The sequence below is a fragment of the Garra rufa genome, chromosome 3 (assembly GCF_049309525.1).
Source record: "Garra rufa chromosome 3, GarRuf1.0, whole genome shotgun sequence".
Classification (NCBI taxonomy): domain Eukaryota; kingdom Metazoa; phylum Chordata; class Actinopteri; order Cypriniformes; family Cyprinidae; genus Garra; species Garra rufa.
In genome coordinates this window covers 42,861,309-42,882,199 of record NC_133363.1, presented here as the reverse complement: position 1 = coordinate 42,882,199, position 20,891 = coordinate 42,861,309, and the positions used below count along the sequence as shown (strand labels likewise).

General features: G+C 35.6%; 1 protein-coding gene across 5 annotated transcripts in view; it reads left to right on the top strand.

Moving 5' to 3' along the window:
• Positions 1-20,891, top strand: part of apba2b (amyloid beta (A4) precursor protein-binding, family A, member 2b) — a 113,829-nt gene that overhangs the window by 28,556 nt on the left and 64,382 nt on the right. For all 5 annotated transcript variants that reach the window (XM_073836195.1, XM_073836191.1, XM_073836194.1 and 2 more), the window contains exon 2: positions 1,877-1,915. The gene's annotated coding sequence lies outside the window, so the exon portion shown is untranslated. The remainder of the gene's footprint in view (positions 1-1,876; positions 1,916-20,891) is intronic.

The window sequence follows — 20,891 nt, the reverse complement described above, 5'->3', positions numbered from 1 at the left end:
AGGAATAAATTACATTTTTAAATAAATTCAAATAGAAAAATATGTCAAAATTGTACTGTTTTTGCTGTGTTTTGGATCAAAGAATGCATTTTGGTGAGCAGAACAGAACAGACTTCTTTAAAAACATAAAAAATCTTACTGTTCAAAAACTTTTGACTGGTAGTGTATATAAATAAATGTAAATAATAAATAAATGTTTTTTTTTATTATTTTTTTTTACTTTTTATGTATTAAAGAGTCCTAAAAAAAATGTATCATGGTTTCCACAAAAATATTAAGCAGAACAACTGTTTTCAGTATTGACAATAATAAGAAATCATTTCTTAGTACCAAATCATTAATTAATATTATTTAACAATTAATCATTTCTGGAGGATCAAATAAGATTTGGCATTACAGGAAAAAATACATTTTAAATTTGATAAATTATATTATATTTTTAAAATAAATATAGTAATAATAATAATAGGGTTAATGATAGTAGATGTTTTCTGTATTTTTGTTCAAATAACGTATCTTTTTAATATATATATTTTAAAGCATATATTTAATATGTAATATTCCTATAATATACAGCTCTGCTGTCTTTTTTTATTGTATAAAAATGAGCAGCATCAGCAGTCTGATACATTTTTGTGTTCCTTCTGTGTTTCTCAGAAGAAAGAACAGGTTTTGAAAAACACGAGTGTGAGTAAATAATAACAGAACTTTCATTTCCGGATGAAGTATTCCTTCAAAATGCAGAGAAAGAGTGCACATATTTTCCTCTCTTCCTCTCAGTCATTCCATCTGTCCATAGAGCTGAATCCTCTTACTCGACTTATCACTGTGGATTTACCAGTTGCTGTTGAACTGCATTTGAAAGAGCAGCATCTGCCAGCAAGATGTCAAAAAGATGTGCAACTGTGCAAACAATGTCCTCATCATTCATTTGTCTTATTTCCCTGAACAACTGATGCTATATTAATCATTACTCATAAGCCTCTAAGCCTTTATTTCCTTGGGAGATCTCTCCTGGTTAAATAAAGATGTTCGCGTCTTTCTCAGTCGATTATAGCTGATGGGAATTTTCTCCGCATTGTGTTCGGGTGCAGGTGCAGAAAATAGGGTGAGACGGTGTCACTTCACATCAGATTTGATTTTTGTTTGTCTCGGCCCGTCTGGAAGACGCATGTCCCTTAGGAAATGGACAAATTTATAGGACACTTCTACAATTAGGTGTACAAATTACTGCCAAAGTCACCCAAGTCTGTTGGGGACATGTGTGGTGTCGTTATCAGTCTTATCTAATGGCAAACATCTGCTCGTGTAGAAGCTCCCCCACAGGAGAACAAGTGACACTGTCAGGAGGAGAAAAAAGACAGAGGGACCGCTCTGCATCAGTTGTCTCGGCTGGGACGTCCCTGTTTCTCCTCCTCCCTCCTTAGCCTGTGCCAGAACTTTAGCACTGTTGATTGAATCAGCCTCTTTGTGAGCTGGTGCTCAGTAATCACGGCACGCAAATCAACTCTCGGCTCCAAACAGAGTCAAAGTGCGAGACATGTCGAAGAAAACTAGCTTGCTGTTTTCCTTTAAACGCTAGATATCATCGACATGTGTCAATCAAACTCCTCTTTTTTACTAAAAATCATAGATGACTCTACTAGTAGATTGCACAGTTGACTGCATGTGTATGTGTGTGTCTTTTATACAGTGTGGTTTTGACTTGTTCAGTTGTTATTTTTCTTTAAGATCACTGAAGTTAAGGTTCTGCCGTTATTAATCTTATTTTTTTATCAACAAAATGTTTGACATTTTTTTAGTAGGTGAGAATAAATTGGTGTTTTCTTTGTGCGGTCGTGATGTTCTGATTCATCTCTTTGTTTTTCTCTTCTAGTTTTGTGCCTGAGAGATCTCCTTCACCCCACAACAATCGGTAAGTGTCTCTTAAAATGAGAATGCTCTCTGCACAAACAGCAATCACACCAGATGGATGTCTCCCTTGTTTTGTGCATCATCTTCAGGCATAGACTTTTTTTTTAGCTTTTTCTGTGCTGATTTTGAAGGAAGCATGATAAAATGTTATGATAAGAGAAGTTTGTGAATGCCGGTGGAAATCTGCAGTGCTTCTTGTAAAATATTATGCAGATTCTCTTTAAGCTGTCTTTATTTTTTTTTTTAATGATAACGCCAGAGTTGGGCAAAATGTACTTTTTAAATTTATTTTAGCTCGCAAGACATTTTAATTCGAATTTAAGTCCGATTTTTTATTGGGATTAAAGGATTTACAGGAAGTCACACCAGCTGATTTGGGAGAAATTCAACAGAGAATTGCATTTTTGAAAATGAAGTTTTTTTCTACCCTGGTCCATAGAGTTATTAACTATATACACTACTGCTCGATAGTTTGGGATCAGTAAGACTTGTAATGTTTTTCAAAGAAGTCTCTTATGCTCATCAAGGCTGCATTTATTTGATCAAAAATACAGAAAAAACTAATATTGCAAAAGGTTATTACAATATAAAATAATGTTTTTTTTATTTTAATATAGTTTAAAATCTAATTTATTCCTGTGATGCAAAGCTGAATTTTCATCAGTCTTAAGTGTCACCATTACCGCGGGAAGTAGGGGTGCTGAGGGTGCTGCAGCACCCTCTGGCTCGGAGCTAAAGAAAAAATGGGGGTGCTGGGGGTGCGGTGCTAAAAATAAATAAATGTAAAATTTGTAACAAAAAAGGACAAAAACTATTTTTAGTAATTCGAATATTCATTCAAATTTATTGGAAATACAATACAATGACAATAATTTTCGCGTGACGTCACCGCATCCGTCATTGAAGATTAAAAATACACCAATCAACACGGCGCAAAAACGCATTTCCAAACAAAATAAAAATAGACTGAGACTTGAGCAGACAGATAATATTGGATCAGTCGGATAAGGAAGCAGATCTACCCCAAAATAAATAAGGTTTCTCTTTTTTTAAACGAATGCTTAATTTGTGGTTTACCGTTATTTTTTTATGAAAACACAGCAACGATAAAGACCAGCTCATTTATTTTAAATGAAGAAATTGAAGGTTTATAAACAAAAGTTATCTTGCTTTTGGATCCGCCACCAGTCATTTCGCATCATTCTCGTCACATATCACTCCTGCGGCTCAGAGCTGCTTGGAACAGACTCGCTGCGCTCCCTCAGATCTGTAGCCTCCCTTGTTCAACTGAACTAAATTTATTTTATTTCTATAAAAAAAAGCCACATTTACCGTCTCTAATTCAGCGAGTATGTCTTTGCACTTTTCAGAGCACCGTCACACTCACTCAAATCCATTGTATGAGGTATGCCTTAATAAATTAAACTCCTTATTTAAATTTAAATTAATTAAATTAATTAAAATGCTGTGGTTTCCTCAAATTCATTCCATTTGGCTTATTCAGGGTCCATACCAATTAAACTCATTCCCGGTTTTCACTAGTCGGTCGTGCCTGCTGCACTCCCGAGACACAGCACAGTAAACAAAGCAATGTACTGTAACTTCTGCTCAGAAACACCTCACCCTAGCTGATACTTTATTTCAACTTTCCGATTATTTCACAACTTTTTATTAAAAACAAATGACTTTCCGATGTGATATAAGTGAAAAGGGAGACGATTTCGAAAATGATTTCACCAAAAGGCGGACGCGAACTCTGGTCTCCCGCGTCAAAAACAATGTGTCAGTTGTATTATCACTTACGCCACTGAAAACATGCTTAGATAGCCGTCTTTTGTAATATTTTTAAATGTGGCCTATTTGCATTGTAAAAACATTAAATAAAAGGTAGACTACAGAAAATGGCATATACTACAGTAATTTACCCACCCACATTTATTTTCCTTCCGATGCCCATGATCCAAAGCCACTTACAAAAGAGAACAATGGAAGCAATCAAAAACAACAAAATAGCAACTCTTTTTACTTATAACTTTGCTCTTAGGAAAACTCGACCCGACCCCCCCCCCCCCCACCCCCCACAAACTTTTTTTTCTCTCAGCCCCCCCAGCACAAAATACGTTCCCGCGGCTATAAGTGTCACATGATCTTTCAGAAATCATTCTGATTTATCATGCTGATTTTTATTAGAATTATCAATGTTGGAAACAGTGCTGCCAATTTTTTGATGAATAACAAATATATGCTTTCACTTTTTTATTATTTTAACATATCCTTGGTGAATAAAAGTATTAATTTCTTTCAAAAAAGAAAGAATACAAATTTGCTGACCTTTTTGAACAGTAGTGTATATCGGTAGAAAATCTTTCTATTTTAAATAAATGCTGTTCTTTCTAACCTTTTATTGATCAAAAAATCCTGAAAAATTATTAAGCAGCACAATTGTTTCCAGCACTGATAATAAATCAGCATATTAGAAGGATTTTTGAAGGATCATGTGACACTGAAGACTGAAGTAATGATGCTGAAAATTCAACTTTAATTACACAAATTACATTTTAATGTTTATTAATATAGAAAAACATTGTTTCACATCATAAAAATATTTCACAATATTAAATTTTTCCTATGTTTTTGATCAAATGAACACAACCTTGATGACCATAAGAAACTTCTTTAAAAAACATTAAAAATCTCACTGATCCCAAACTTTTGAGTGGTAGTGTATGTCTCCTATAGAAAGTTAATTTATTATTAATTTACTCATACTGTCATTAAAAGTTTGTAGTAAATTTTTAAAAATGTTTTTGAAAGATGTTTTATGCTCCTCAAGGCTGTATTTATTTGATCAAAAATAAAGTAAAATCAGAGATTAGAACACCATTTACCAAGCTAAATTTTAATTAATTTTAAATAGAAATCTTTTGTAACATTATAAATGTTTTTACTTTTGATACATCCTTGCCGAATAAAAGTACTAATTTCTTTAATTAAAAAAAGCTTTATCAAGCCATCAGTCTTGAAAAATGTCTTTTCTAGTTTGAAATTACACTTAATATGCAATTAAAATAACTTACTTAAAGGAATAGTTTACCCGAAAATTAAAATTCTGTCATTTATTACTCACCTTTATGTCCTTCCAAAACCGCAAGACCTTTGTTCATCTTCGGAACACAAATTAAGATATTTTTGATGAAATGCGAGAGCTTTCTGACCCTCCATAGACAGCAATGCAACTGACATCTTCAAGGCCTAGAAAGGTAGTAAGGACATAATTAACATACTCCTTGTGGTTAATCAGTGGTTTAACCTTAATTTTATGAAGCTACAAGAATACTTTTTGTGTGCAAAGACAACAAGAATAACTACTTTATTCTACTTTCCTTTATATACAATTTTTTCTCTTCAGTGTCAACGATGCATGCATGTGCACCTCTGTTTGCAAACAAGGCACAGTGCATCCGAGCAATGTTGCCAAGTCTGTGGTTTTACTGTGAAATAGGGCTACATTAACACTGTTGCTTCGGGTTGTTTTTCATGCCCGCAGGTTGAAGCGACTCCAGTGTAGTGATATTTAGCCCCTGGAATGTGAATTTTATCAGGGGAACCCCCTTAAATGGGCTAGTTTTGGCCTTATGCTCATTATTTTTGTTTTCTTTGCGCACAAAAAGTATACTCGTAGCTTCATAAAATTACGGTTGAACCACTGATGTCTCATGGACTATTTTAATGATATCCTTACTACATTTCTGGGCCTTGAACATGTCAGTTGTGTTGCTGTCTATGCAGGGTCAGAATACGCTTGAATTTCATCAAAAATATCTTAATTTGTCTTCTGAAGATGAACAACAGTCTTACAGGTTTGGAATGACATTTTTTTTATTTTTTTTATTTTTTTGAATTTCAGTTCATTTTAATTATACTTCCATAAATTTAAATTGCAATTCTACATTCAGTTTGCTACCTCAATTTAAATTGGAGCTTAAAAACTAATTTCAATTCTGAACAGCATACAACTATGGATAACGCTGTTGTCTGTATTTAACAGCTTTCTGTATTCATGACAAAGGTATCCAACCGCTTGTCATTTAAAAATGACATGCCTGGCCTTGTGCCATATAATAAGGTGTGTGGATGCAATAAGAGCTTGTGGGGGAGGGGTGGCACATGCTAATCTGAGCTCAGAGGACCTGTGTTAGTGGTGGGGCTGGAGGAGGGTTGCAGTATCGTGGGAAATGTCTTTGAAGATGTGATGAGGTGGAGAAAAGATCACAGAGCAGCACGGCTGCCCAAACACCTCGCTCCTCAGTATATATGCAGTCTTTACTTACACAAATATTTCCTGAGGACATGTGCAGGGAAAATGCATTCTTTTAGCATTGTGGTTTTTGAAGGCCAGGACTGTTTGAGTGATGCAAGAAAAGGGCAGAGATGGAGACTTGTACCGGTTTACTTGAGGCAGCGTAGGGCGGGGTCAGACTGAGGAGGCTCTTTGTGAAGGCAGGCGAGGATTGAGTCTTCTGTTGTGTCCCTTCTGCTGTCTGTCAGCACGGGTATCAGATGACTTTTCTTCTTAATCTTGAAGGCTCTGTCTTGATTTTTGAGCAAAGAACAATCACAGTTTTGTTGAAAGGGACGGGGAGGGGTGCAGAGACATGCATTTAGAAATAAATAGGACATGAATTTTAATTAAAGGGATAGACACGATTTTCTGTTTTTGCTTTAAACAGGCATAAATATTATTGCAAAACTAGATCAATACTTACATGGCACAAATACAATCAGAATCAGCAATGTGTAAACTACAAATCTGTACATTTTTATACTACATCAGTAAATATCATAATCTGTACTAAAATTTCCCCTGACTACAACCATATTTAGACAAATTGTTGCCTTAATTATGGTTCAAACATGTTATCCTGTCGAAGTCTGAAAGTATGAAACATACACCACAGAGAACTTCCTGGTTAATTTTAATAGGGGATAACCGAAAAATGAATCAGTAAGGCAGTTAATTGTGTACTCTGTGTCAATTAGGGCTGGGTTTTGACAAATTTCATGATTCGATTCCGATTCACAAGCTTACGATTCAATTCAATATGGATTATTTCGGATATATATCAGGTACAGTACAAGTCAAATTTTCTCAGGGAAAAAAACATCTCTCAACTAATGATGTAAAATATACATGAGAGTCAATTAGTATTACGTTACTGTAATATTGAAGGTTAAAATTAACTGCTTTGTAAACAAATGTTTAAATTAAGTTTTTATAATAATAATAAAGGTACTATTACATAGTAACTTTATTATTAGGTCTACTCCAAACATGTCAAATTTATTCAAATGTAAACACTGAAGAACAGTAAAAATTATAATAAATTTATGTTACATGGCACATATATTTAGCAAAATGCTTCTCTCAAAAGTACATTTTTCCAGCTGACTAACAAGTTTATGGTCACCGAATATGTTTTTTTTCTGAGGTAAATGTGACTACAGGACATATTGTTTACAAGCTGTTATATCTTTGTGCGGTTGAAACACTTATTAAGCGATTACATGAGACAGGATATGGATTTTAACAAGTTGTACTCTTTCTTTTACCATATCGGATGTTTATTAATGTTCATTTTTTGCTGTTACTGCTATGCTGTCACTTCACACTAAACAGTGCCAAAATAGCATTTATTGTTTAAATTCTGTAATAAAAACAGAATTTGAAATCGGAGGCTTTGTTTTATATCAAAAGTAACAAAGCACAAAGCTTATTGAGATTCCGATGATCCGTTCATTAACTAAAAACAGACTAGACTAATAGATCATTGGGATTTAAGAATCAATATTATTCTGTAAAAATAAGTCTCGATTACAATCGAGAAATTGATATTTTTTACCCAGCCCTAGTGACGATTCCTACCTGGTCTCATGATGAAAACATACCTCTGGGGACTTTTTCGCAACATGCGAATTACGTACCAATAAGAATATATATCCACAATTTCCAACAGCAATGAACACTAGAGATGCTAAAATAGCAAGCACTTGTAAATGTTTTCATACTCAGTTATGATTACAGCTCCATATGTTTCTCTTTCCGGACGCAACAAGCTTTCTCGGTACCTCAGCCGGCACAGAATTGGACTTAGGCTGCGTAATCCTTGGGTACCAATCCCGTCAAAAACATGACTCACGATGAAAGAGTTAAAAGATGAGAGATCAAAAAACAAGCTACGCATGTTTGCGATTGGGTTTTTACGTCACATTCGCTTTTGTTCATACTATTGAGTAGGTGTCGGATATTTTTAAACATCACAGAGGATTATAGTTATAGCAGTGTAGAGATATAACTGCGGTGACGCGTACAAAACCAACATCAAATAAAACGTACCATATGTATGTTCAGCGGTTCCAGGGAAAAAATGAACACTCTTTTAGTGCCACTCAGTGGACAGTTCACATTGAATATGTCACAAAACGTACATGGTGCTACATATTTTCATGATGTCACTAATGGAGCCACGGTCAACTTAGACTTACGATGCTTTTGGGAAACGCAGCCTTGGTTGGACGATTCGGTAGCAGTTGTGAACTTTTCCTCTGAGTCTGATTCAAACCATCTGTGACTGCTTTGTGAATCTTTTACACTGACTCATTAAAATGATCCATCTCATAAGAGTCATTTTTGGAATTGGGCAACACAGAAACACTGTTGTGCACTCAGAGGATTTGCTAATATTTAATGAAACCGCATATGGACACACAAGTTTTTCAGATTTTTAGATGTATTATTGCTGTACTTTTTTCAGTTTGAGCAGTTAGATGCTCACAAGGGGCACATCACAGGCCAAAATCAAATTACGTTTCCTTGTTTCTCCCATACTGCATGTCTTTATGACATTGTATGTACCTTGAAATTTTACTGGCTCTTGTTGATTGTAAATTAGTGGTATTGTTTTGCGAAACACTGATTCTGTTGCTCTCCGCTGTGTTTCTCTGGCCTTGTGCTTTATTCAGAGCACAGCATCAGTAGGTGGGGAAATGTAGCATTTGATGAAATGTGTTACTGCCCTCGGTCTTACAAATCAAGCAATAATGGAAGCATTTGCATACAGATGGAGACAAAAATGCAAAACGTGCTGGTGTTTCCTGCTGTGCTGCCTCGTGCCCTTTCTAGCATATTTTTGATGGATGGAAATTGGAAGTGGAGGCATGCCGGCTACCCTCCTCCAAAGACTTTCATTGAACAACTGACAATACAGTAATACCGGTTCAGTATTAGATTAGTGATTTAGCCTTCAATTTGGGACGGGGAACTGTTTAATGAACTGGTGTACTGAAGCTCTGTTTCCATTTTCTTGTCTTGACTATGTTGTTTTTCTCAGGTGTGTCTTGTTTAGTGATGTGCTGTGTTTGAGTTCTCCTGGGAAGTAATGAGTTTGGAAATTGTAATAATGACACGATGTGCATTCAAGTGATTTTGTTGGAATAAAATTGACTCGCCGGACAATTTCATGTTTTTCTCTCACTTTTTCACTTAGAGGCAAAGACAGGAAGCCTTTTTAGTGCTAATGCAAAATAATGAAGAGCAAATGATGTGCTCTGCGTATTTTGTCATTCTCAAGCTGCCACAGTGAATGAATGAGGAAATGTTGTTTAGTATTTTCTGGCAAGCTTCATTGCTATTCTGTTGCAAGTCAGACAAGCTTCACAGAACATCCCACTGAAATGAACTGAAATTTCTGTGAGCTGTGTGATTCATTTATTTATTTTTTCAGAAAAATGTGATTATCTCTCATAAAGTGTTAAAATATGATTAGATACAGCTGAAGTCAAAAGTTTACATACACCTTGGAGAATCTATTTTTCAGAAAAATCCTTTAGGTTCCACAAATTCTTAGTTTTTTTAACATTCTGTGTATTTGAACAGTTTCCAACAATGACTGTATGATTTTGAGATCCATCTTTTCACACTGAGGACAACTGAGGGACTCATATGCAACTATTACAGAAGTTTCAAATGCTCGCTGATGCTCCAGATGGAAAAACGATGCAATACTGATCAGGGCTCGACAGCACAAGCGAACCTGGCGGGTGAAAACCTTTTGAATTTGAAGATCACGGTAAATTTAACTTATTTTGTCTTCTGGGGAACATGTAAGCATCTTCTGTAGCTTCTGAAGGGCAGTACTTGAAGGGCAGTTTGAAAAGATGGATCTCAAAATCATACAATCATTGGTGGAAAGGATTACACAAAAATGCTGTAAAACCAAAGAATCTGTGGGACCTGAATGACTTTTCTGAAGAACAGCGGGCAGTTTAACTGTTCAGGACAAACAAGGGACTCATAAACAACTATCACTAAACCAAAGCCAAAAAAAAAAAAAAAAACACATAGCTGTGGATCATTCAGGTAACAACACACACAGTATTAAGATTGTGTGTATGTAAACTTTTGAACAAGTTCATTTTTATAAATTCAACTATTATTTTCTCTTGTTGATTATATGTAAATGTCATTTATGTGAAATATCTTATTCAGGTCAGTAATAAATAAAAAAATAACATGCATTTTGTACGATCCCTCTTATTTTGGTCAAATAATTAACATTTTCCAGTTTCTGCAAGGTGTATGTAAACTTTTGAAACTGCAAAGCATTTTTAAGAAAATTACACAGTAACTGTAAAAACTGTGGCGACTCTGACTTTTGAACGTCTAAACATTTATTTGAAGATTTGAAAAAGAAAAAGAAATACTGGTTATATCTTCTTTTTTAGATACCTTGAGTCACCAGTGACTCAGCAACAACGTTTTAGTGTAGTTTTGGATCATTTCCATAAAATTGCTTTTTAAATTTGTCTAAACTCAAAGATCCAGCATAGACCAGATTCTGCAGCTTTTCAAACAGAAGTCTGAGAAAATGCTGGATGGTAACAGTAGCTACAGTCAGTCTGGGTTTAAAGAAAGTATTGATTTTCCCACTGGTAATTGTGACTTTAGGTGATGTGCACTCAACTCGTAAACACAGTCATTCCAATATGATGAATGCATTGGTTCTGTTGATTTATCCTTTTCAGTCATTGCTGCTTGTCTTGTTATCGCTTTAGCCCTTGTGTCCTTTATCCTTCATGTTTCCCTTGTCCTTGGTCAGGTATGTTCCTGTTTAAGTTAGATAATGCTCAAATAATCCTTTCTAAATAATAAATCTGCTTTTAGATCCTCTAACTCCTTCTAGTGTGAGTAAACATTACATCTAAATGCTCCGCTGTTGTTAATAGATTGCATTATATTAACCCAATAAATGAAATGAAAACATCTTCCAATCCTTATGAAACATCTGTTCAACATGTCCTATTATAACCGGTGCAAACTGGTTGTGACTGAAACATCCTCAAGGGGGATTTTGCTTGGACAGACACATTTTTTCTCTCTCTTTTCAGTTTCTTTGCAGTGTGTTCTGTGATTGGGTTTGGCCAAGCTCATGATTGATCAAGTGCAAAAGAGGATTAGCGGATGCAGAGAGAAGGGATTCAATTCAAACTGCGCTCGCTTCGCTTATGGCGGTTAGCCGTCCTGCCGAATGCCTTGAAAGGGTGAGACAGTGTTGTGATTCAACCTTAGATCTAAACCGAGGCTCGTAATCTTCTTCAGATAGTTTCAATCCATCAGCATCAAACTGACAGAGCGCCCAGGAGGGCAGCAACAACGTTGGACCCCATCACATACCAGCCCGCTGTTTTTTTGTTTTTTTTTCTTGTGCTTAGACCAGTGACAGTATGCGTTCTCATAAAAAAGTCTTTAAAAGGCTCAGAAGGGATGTAAAAAAAAGCAGATCTGGCTATTTAATGAACAGGAGCCATGAAAAGCCTCAGTGTAAACTGATGATACGCTCCCCGCAGTGATGATAGGCCCTTAATCCGATGCATTTGGTGCAAAGCAGTCAGTCTGAATGTGCAGAGAACAGGAAGTTTCTGTCGCTTTGCTGTCACACATGCTTTCAGATGCATACAGAATCAATTCACAGGCTGTAGGATGGCTTATTACTGATGCTGTAAAGAGAAACATACCCTCAGCCGTCGGCTTGTTTTGTCATTTTGTAATAGTTAAAGATAATGTACCTTAAAACAGCATCTTTAAATGCTGAACGTTGAACTAGTAAGACGATTTCTCTGTGTCCTGGATTTAGATGCTATTCGTGTTGTGATCAAGTGCAATTTGTATGCGGGTGTGTGTTTACAAGTATATGCAGTATGTGTTCTGGCAGACTAGCATACTCTTTTTGTTACCGTTTTGTTAGTCATTAAGGCTGTTTGGTTTCATTCAGAACACAAATGTTGCTCTGAATGAATCCAGTCCCTTGGGTGTGCATGAACAAACAGAACAGTAATTTGATATTTTTGCTATGAAATGTTAGCTTTTTCCCCTTTATCAGATTTGTTGATGCCAAATCCCCCAACCCCCGCTTCAAATATGATTATCTCTTTCCTAAACTATAATGACAGTTATGTATTTATGTGTGAAAACACGTTGTTACCTGAAATTAAAATATTGGCTTTTATATTCTCGCTGTACTAAAACTAAAAATATTTTTAAATCTTAAAATATTTAGTTCATACTAAGCTGATGGTATATTCTAATAATGTTAGATAATTAATAATGTTCACTATCACTATTATCTTGATGAATAGTGATCAATTCTTATTACAAATTGTGAAACATATTTTTACAATACAATCTTACTCTAACGTACAAGTTGAATGTAATTACGGGCCTTATGAAATTTGTTTTATTTTTACCCAATTTCTGTTTCATTTTTTTCCAAATTCATTTTTTTCTATTTAAATTTTCCTGGATTCTGGTTTTTTTTCCCATTTTAAATATTCTAGACTCTGTTTTAATGATTAAATTAAGAAATATTAATTTAAAACATGTCTAATTAATTAAAATCATGAACATACACAATTCAACAGCAATTTTTTTAAAAGTTAACAAAAAATTAATTGTAAGGCCCTTTGAAGTATGTTTTATGTTTTACTAAATTCTGTGTTTTCCATTAATTTTTTTGGATTCCATTTTAATGGTTTATTTAAATTTTAAATTAATTAATTAGATTTTATTTTATTATTAATTATTTTATTATTATTACTTTTTTATACTGTGCTGTGTATTTACATTTTTATGGTAAATATTCCTTAAACAAAATAATAACTTATATATAATATATAATATATAACTAACTATATATATATATATATATATATATATATATATATATATATATATATTATATATATATATATAATTTTAATAATTTCATTATTAGTAGTAGTAATATATTTGTGACACTGGACCACAAAACCAGCCTTAAGTAGCACTGGTATATTTGAAGCAGTAGCCAAAAATATTTAATATTTATTTAGACCCTTATGACTGGTTTTGTGGTTCAGGGTCACATTTCTGTCACAGTTTCTTCAAGTGAAACCACACATGTATTTTAATGTGTTGATGTGAAGTATACATTTGTATATGATATGACGATAGTTTTTCTCACAAGAAATAGTAAATGCTCATAAAGTGACAGAGCAGTTCTAGAGATTGTTCATATATTGAAGCCACAGAGGCTAAAAACACAGCATCGTACACGCTTCAGTGTTGGTTCAGGATGGAACTAACTTTGGAGGACAGTGAGTCTTCATGGAGCAGTTTTAAAGACCTCTGAAGACTGCTCTCTCAGTATCCTATTACAGCTTTAGTCTCAAAACTCAGACAGAAAGCTGCTGAGGCACTTTGTGATGTCAGCCTGTCATGGTAATCCAAAACCTAAAGGATGATGGGCGAAACAGCCTGCTTAAGTAGATAAGAGAACACCGCTTCTTCTGTGAGAAGCCGCTTTACAACAGTCTCTGTCTATGCAGATCACACTATATGTCAGGAAGCACATTGTAACATGTTTTATTGTTTTGTTTTTGTTATGTTTTTTTTTTTTGTTACCCCATTTGACGACTGAAGATTCATAGTCATGGTCGCCCTGTTTATTTGGCTCTGACCTGCTTTTCCCCAAAGACTGGTATGACTCAGCTAGTCTGATCTGCTTTTCAACCCCAAGGCATTCTGTGCTTGAAAATAATAAATGACAAAGAAAGCAGGCACAGTCGGAAAAATAGGCTCTTTTCATCTGGAACCTGCCAGAGTCCAAAATTAAAAGTGTTAAAATTACTTTCAGTGCTAAAACCTAATGTAGCCAGATCAATTCTTACTTAAGTTATTTTCCATGTGAAATAACTTGAATAAAATCATTCAGTTTAAAAGATATGAAGAACATAAAGAACATTTTTTGAATACCTGACAAAACCATGCATATATGAGTCAAAAATGAAAATTAGAGGCAGTTTAGTTATAAAACAGCTTTTTTTTTTTTTTTTAGGAAAAATGCTTTTTTTTTTACATGTACACTACCAGTCAAAAGTTTTTGAACAGTAAAATGTTTAATGTTTTTAAAGTCTGCATTTATTTGATCAAAAGTACAGCAAAAACAATACAATTTTGAAATATTTTTGCTATTTAAAATAACTGTTTTCTATTTGAATATATTTTAAAATGTAATTTATTCCTGTGATCAAAGCTACATTTTCAGCATCATTACTCCAGTCTTCAGTGACACTATGCTGATATGCTGTTCATTATGTTATTATTATCAATATTTAAAACAGTTGAGTACATTTTTTCAGGATTCTTTGATGAATAGAAAGATCTAAAGATCTTCATTTATGTGAAATGAAAAGCTTTTGTAACATTATACACTATACCATTAAAAAGCTTTTTTGGGGGAAAGAAATAATAAAAATTAATACTTTTTATTTAGCAAGGATGCTTTAAAGTGTTCAAAAGTGATGATAAAGACATATAATGTTACAAAAGATTTCTATTTCAGATAAATGCTATTCTTCTGAACTTTCTATATATCAAAGAAACCTGAAAAAATTCTACTCAGCAGTTTTCAACATAATAATAATACATGTTTTTTGAACAGCAAATCAGAATATTAGAATGATTAGAATCACGACTGAAGTAATGATGCTAAAAATTCAGCTTTGAACGCACAAGAATAAATTACATTTCAAAATATATTCAAATAAAAATCAGTCATTTTAAATAGTAAAATATTTCAAAATAGCAGTTTTTTTCTTTAAAAAACATGAAATAATCTTTTGACTGGTAGTGTATGTTATTCAGTTCTAAAGCATTTCAAACACATTAAAGGCAGACAGATTATTTTTTTGACCTACATATGCAGTTTAAGAGTAAAGGTTCTGATTGTACAAGAGCTTAAAATGTTATTTAGTTAATTTTTAAGCTAAACTACACTGAATTCTGTTATCCACATACAGATAATGTGGGAAGAAAGTAGCATGCAATGCAGAGTGTGCTGAAAACACCGTCTTAAAATAGCTCTGAATCATGCATTATTCGTACTGCGCGCACAAGGCCTGTCAGACTTTGTATTGCATGTTTATGTGTGCTCTCACACCCTTAGTTCTTCAACAGACCCTCAGTTTCTGAACTCATTTCTTGGCTATAGTGTTTATTTTTGAATTGACTTATGTTGCTGTGTCGTCCCAGTGGTGAGAAATATGAGGAGGAACGCTCTGTTCTTCTGTGCTTTGGGACTCGCTGTTCCACTGGGCGTTAGATACTGAGAGTGTGCCGATGGTAGTGTTTTGATGCACCGGATGGTTTTGTCTATATCCTTTCTCTCTTTTTCTGTCCTGTGGGGGTCCCTTGGGGATGGTCAGACCTTCACAACGTCTGAAAACAGAACAGGGAATTAACCTCACTTTCATACAGCTGCACAGCATGGTACCGTAATTCAGTTGTTAAGTCATGAAGTAAGTAAAACTGTTTTCGGGTCCAAGCTTCTACTCGTTTTAAATGAGAATACTCTCTTAACAGCCATTACAAAAATACATTGTACGAGTCAAAATTATTGATTTTTGTTTTTTGCCAAAAATCATTAGGATATTAAGTAATGATCATGTTCCATGAAGATATTTTGTAAATTTCCTAATGCAAATATATCAATATTTAATTTTTGATTAGTAAGATGCATTGCTAAGAACTTTATTTGGACTTTATTTGGCCTTTTTAAGTGATTTTCTCGATATTTTGATTTTTTTACACCCTCAGTTTCCAGATTTTCAAATAGTTGTATCTCGGCCAAATATTGTCCAATCCTAGCAAACCAAACATCAATGAAAAGCTTATTTATTCAGCAAAAATTATCCTTATGACTAGTTTTGTGGTCCAGGGTCACATTTAAGCCAAGTGTTTTTAAAACTATGTACACTACCAGTCAAAAGTTTTTGAACAGTAAGATGTTTAATTTTATTTTTTAAATGTTTAAACTTCTGCTCACCAAGCCTGCATTCATTTTATCCAAAGGACAGCAAAACAGTAAAATTTTGAAGTATGTTTACTATTTAAAATAACTCTTTTCTATTTGAATATATTTTAAAATGCAATTTATTCCTGTGATTTAAAAGCTGAATTTATAGCATCATTACTCCAGTCAAATGATCCTTCAGAAATCATTCTAATATTCTGATTCGCTGCTCAAAAAACATTTATTATTATTATGTTGAAAACTGCCGAGTAGAATTTTTTCAGGAAAGTTCAGAAGAACAGCATTTATCTGAAATAGAAATCTTTTGTAACATTATAAGTCTCTTTATCTGGAGTAATGATGTGAATAAGTAGCTTTGATCACAGGAATAAATTACATTTTAAAATATATTCAAATAGAAAGCAGTTATTTTAAATAGTAAAAATCTTTCACACTATTACTGCTTTTACTGTATTTAGGATCAAACAAATGCAGGCTTGGTGAGCAAAAGAGAATTCTTTAAAAATAATAAAAATCTTACTGTTCAAAAACTTTTGACTGGAAGTGTACATTGTAGTCTCTGGGCATTATTTTAGTTTTATTGAGATGATAGTTTTGTTTATATTTTGAATTAGATTTTATGTGCTTGTTTCATGGTTTATTTTTATTTTTAATTTTAGTTAAAGTAAAAAAAAAAATTTTTGTACATTTTTATAAAAAACGGTTGACGTATTATGACTAAACAAGCAGACACTACTAATAACCTCGACAAAAAACACAATGACTTTGCTTATCTCTACTCGATCCTCATGTGTGCAGCTCTCCTAGAAATAACTTAGAGGGCGTGTGCAAAAATCTCTTCTCTGTGCTCCCAGTGCACCACGGTTGATGAGCGTAGCGTCTTTGTGTCATTTGCAGCCTCATGAATACTTAATGAGGTGAGGCTGTCAGTGGGTGGAGCTTTTCCATGTTTCTCTGCCTCAGTGTTCCATTATCTCTGAGTTTAACCTTCCGGGTATTGACCATTTCTGCCTCAGCCGTCATTTATCAACCACCTCATCACCCTGAGCGCTGACCGATCTCCCAACCCTGTCGACTTTTAATCAACTTCCTTTCGGCAAATGAAAAGTTCATTTGCTGTTATTGGAAAAAAAAGTAGAAAACTCTTACAAATCTATCATGGTTGTTTTTCTTCCAGTATAATATCCATTACTCTATAGTGGAGAATTATTGGTCATTATTGGCTCACAAATACCCGTGGTGTGGTGGTTTTTGGCCAAATAAGAATACAATAACCTGTTTGGGTTATAAAACATGCATTTTGGGCAATTTGTTATGAGTGACGATAAGTACAAATGTGATCTGCAAAATGTATCTTCCATTACTGCTGATATATTAGAGATGCTGCCATAATGAGGGTGCGCTGTAATGCTACCCTGCTTTAGAAATCTGTATTCAGCAGCAGGCACAGGTGCCATAATGACTCATACATCATATGTCTAGCAAAGGTCATGGCCATCATTTATATGAGGGCATGTGGAGTACACCATGGGAATGTTATCAGGTGGGATTGATTGATTCTCCCAGCTGTCCAACTTAAACCTGTAATAGCAAGTGAAGCTGGATAGTTTCCCTCAGCAAGTTCTGCTTCTCATTATTTCAGCGCATCTACTTCTTCTCTCAGATGTCTGGTTTTATTGCAGTTATATTGTCTTCTGCATCCCAGTGCTGTACTAATACAAACTAATGTTAGGGGCTCGTAAAAGGGAGATTCATAAAGACTAAATATAGATTGTTGCATTCAAAATGGGGTTCATGTCATAACGCCACTGCTAATGGTGATATATGTTTAATTTTGTGCTTTCGCTTGTGTTTTGATTGCATAAACGCAGCAAATAAGGAATATTAGGGATGAGCAAATAAGATGGATCAGAGTGCCTGTGGCTGTTTGAACGTTAAAACTCTGTGGTCTTGATTTGCTGCTTCACACAGTAGCTCCAATTTTGCATTTCCGCTTCTCTCCCCCTCTCTGGCTCCTTCCACTTCTCTCTCTTCTTGTTGTCAACCCCGTCTCTCTCTTTCCCTTTCTCTCTGGAGGCACTGAAGGGTCTGCTCCCAGCTGCCACAGCCCAGATGGCTGACAGGAGGCAAGCCGTCTACTGCAATGGCGGCTTTGTCCTGTGTGTTGGTTTGGATGTGCTGTGGGTGAGAAAGAAAAAGAAAAGAGTGGTTGTGAAAAATCAATACAGACTTTTGAATGTACAGTACAGTACAGAGTATAGTATAAATTTACATTTATTGTGAAATTACAGTTGAGGTCAAAAGTTTACGCCCCCTTTCATAATCTGCAAAATCGTCACCTTAGAATTATAAGGTTCTATCTGACATTTTTGTCAAAAATGAGTTATTCACATATTCTTATTCTGTGACAATTTATTTACATTATTTGATGTTTCTTTTGTAAGCTATGTACATTTGGGGCCTTTTTTTAGAAAACAAAAATGGTTCTATCTACAGAAGTCTATGGAACACAAAGACTTTGAAGCTCAATATCTCGAAAGTGCTCAGAATGCAGATAGAACCTTATAATTCTAAGGTGATGAAATGTTAATTGTTTACATATAGTCCACAAGAGAAAATAATAGTTGAATTTATAAAAATGACCCCGTTCAAAAGTTTGCTTGATTCTTAATACTATGTTGTTACCTGAATGATTTTTGTTTTTCTGTTTACTGATAGTTGTTCATGTGTCACTTGTTTGTCCTAAACAGTTAAACTGCCCGCTGTTCTTTCAAGAAAATCCTTCAGGTCCCACAAATTCTTTGATTTGTGTATTTGAACCCTTTCCAACAATGACTATGATCTTGAGATTGATTTTTTTCCCACTGAGGACAACTGAGGGACTCATATGCAACTATTACAGAAGGTTCAAACACTCAATGATGCTCCAGAAGGAAAAAAAAAACAATGCATTAAGAGGGGGATGAAAACTTTTGAACAGAATGGAAATATGTAAATTTTTCTTATTTTGCCTAAATATCTTATTTTTTCATTTAGTACTGCCCTTCAGAGGCTACAGAAGATAGTTACATGTTTCCCAGAAGACAAAATAAGTTACATGTACTCTGTTCTTCAAATTCAAAAAGTTTTCACCCCCAGGCTCTTAATGCATGGTTTTTCCTTCTGGAGCCTCAGTGAGCGTTTGAACCTTCTGTAATAGTATTACCCCACATATCATTTATTATATCATTTTGAAAATGCCTATTTTGAGTGAAACCCGAAACACGCTAGTTTTGTGTCTCTTTAAATGCAAATGAGCTGCTGCTCCCCTTTTCCAGAATAGGGCAGTGACTTCTCTGCTACTCTGCTAAAAAACATCTGTTCGGTTTTGATTATCACGTCTATCATGCTGAAATCATGCGTTTTAAACTTCTAATATACGGTTCCCTTCCGAAGGGAACTCTCACTGCGTCCTCTAGAGGGCGCTTTTGGGGAACGCTGCAGCGTGCCTCGAGTCTGAAGAATGCATAGAAAAACTACATGAAATGGCCGGCGCCAGCGTATGACGTCACCGCGGCGCGTCAGTCGCTGCCGTTGCGTCACTACCGGGCGACCATAACATAAAAGAGGCGCCCGTGCAACACAATACATCTTCGCTGTCTTCAGCTTTCCCGGTTTGGATGTGCATTGGAAGAAACGGTAAGAATCCTTTCTTTAAACTACTATCATGGCAAGCACTAGCAAGTCGTTTAAGCGGTGTGTTCATCCGTGTCCTCGTTATTTGACACCTGATGACACACATGAGCTTTGCGTATTCTGTTTGGGCGAAGAGCACACACGCGATGTCCTTGAGGGGGCATTGTGTGTACATTGTGAGCGCTTCCCTATGAAGAAGCTCCGGTCTCGTCTGTCTCTCTTTCTGAGGAAAGATGAGCATTCACTTGCCCCTCGCGGTTCGGGTCCTGCCGTTGCCGAGGCACGGAGGAAACTGAGCTCGTGGGGCTCGCAAGTGGAACTGGCTGACGAACTTGAGAAGGGTCTCTCTCTCTTGCCAGCCGGAGACGATGACAGGCTCCTAGCTGATGATGATGCGTTATCGCTGACGTCGTCAGATCCAGGAGCAAGTGCTCTTTTGGGTTCCACCCAAGAAGAACAGGAAGTGCTAGAGATGGATGAAGACGCTGAGGCTGAATCCTCTCTACCTTCCTGCCCTGCATATGAAGAGCTGCTGGAGGTTATGGACCGCGCCACGGCCAGGCTCGACCTGCCGTGGAAGCGGGCTAGAAAGATAACGCCGCGGGGTCGCCTCGACGAGCGGTATCTTTCAGGCCATAACCACCCAGCTCCGGTGAGTCTCCCATTCCTTCCCGATCTTCATACTGAGATCGAGAAGGGCTGGAAAAAGCCGTACTCGGCGCGCATTCATAGTTCGTCTATGGCGAACTATGCTAATATCGAGGGATTGCGTGACCACGGCTATGAGAAGATGCCCCCTGTGGAAGAGACGCTAGCCTGCTATCTCTCCACAGGGCGGGCCTCCTCTCTCAAGACTCCCTCTCTGCCTTCTCCGGCCCTGCAATTAACATCCCGGCT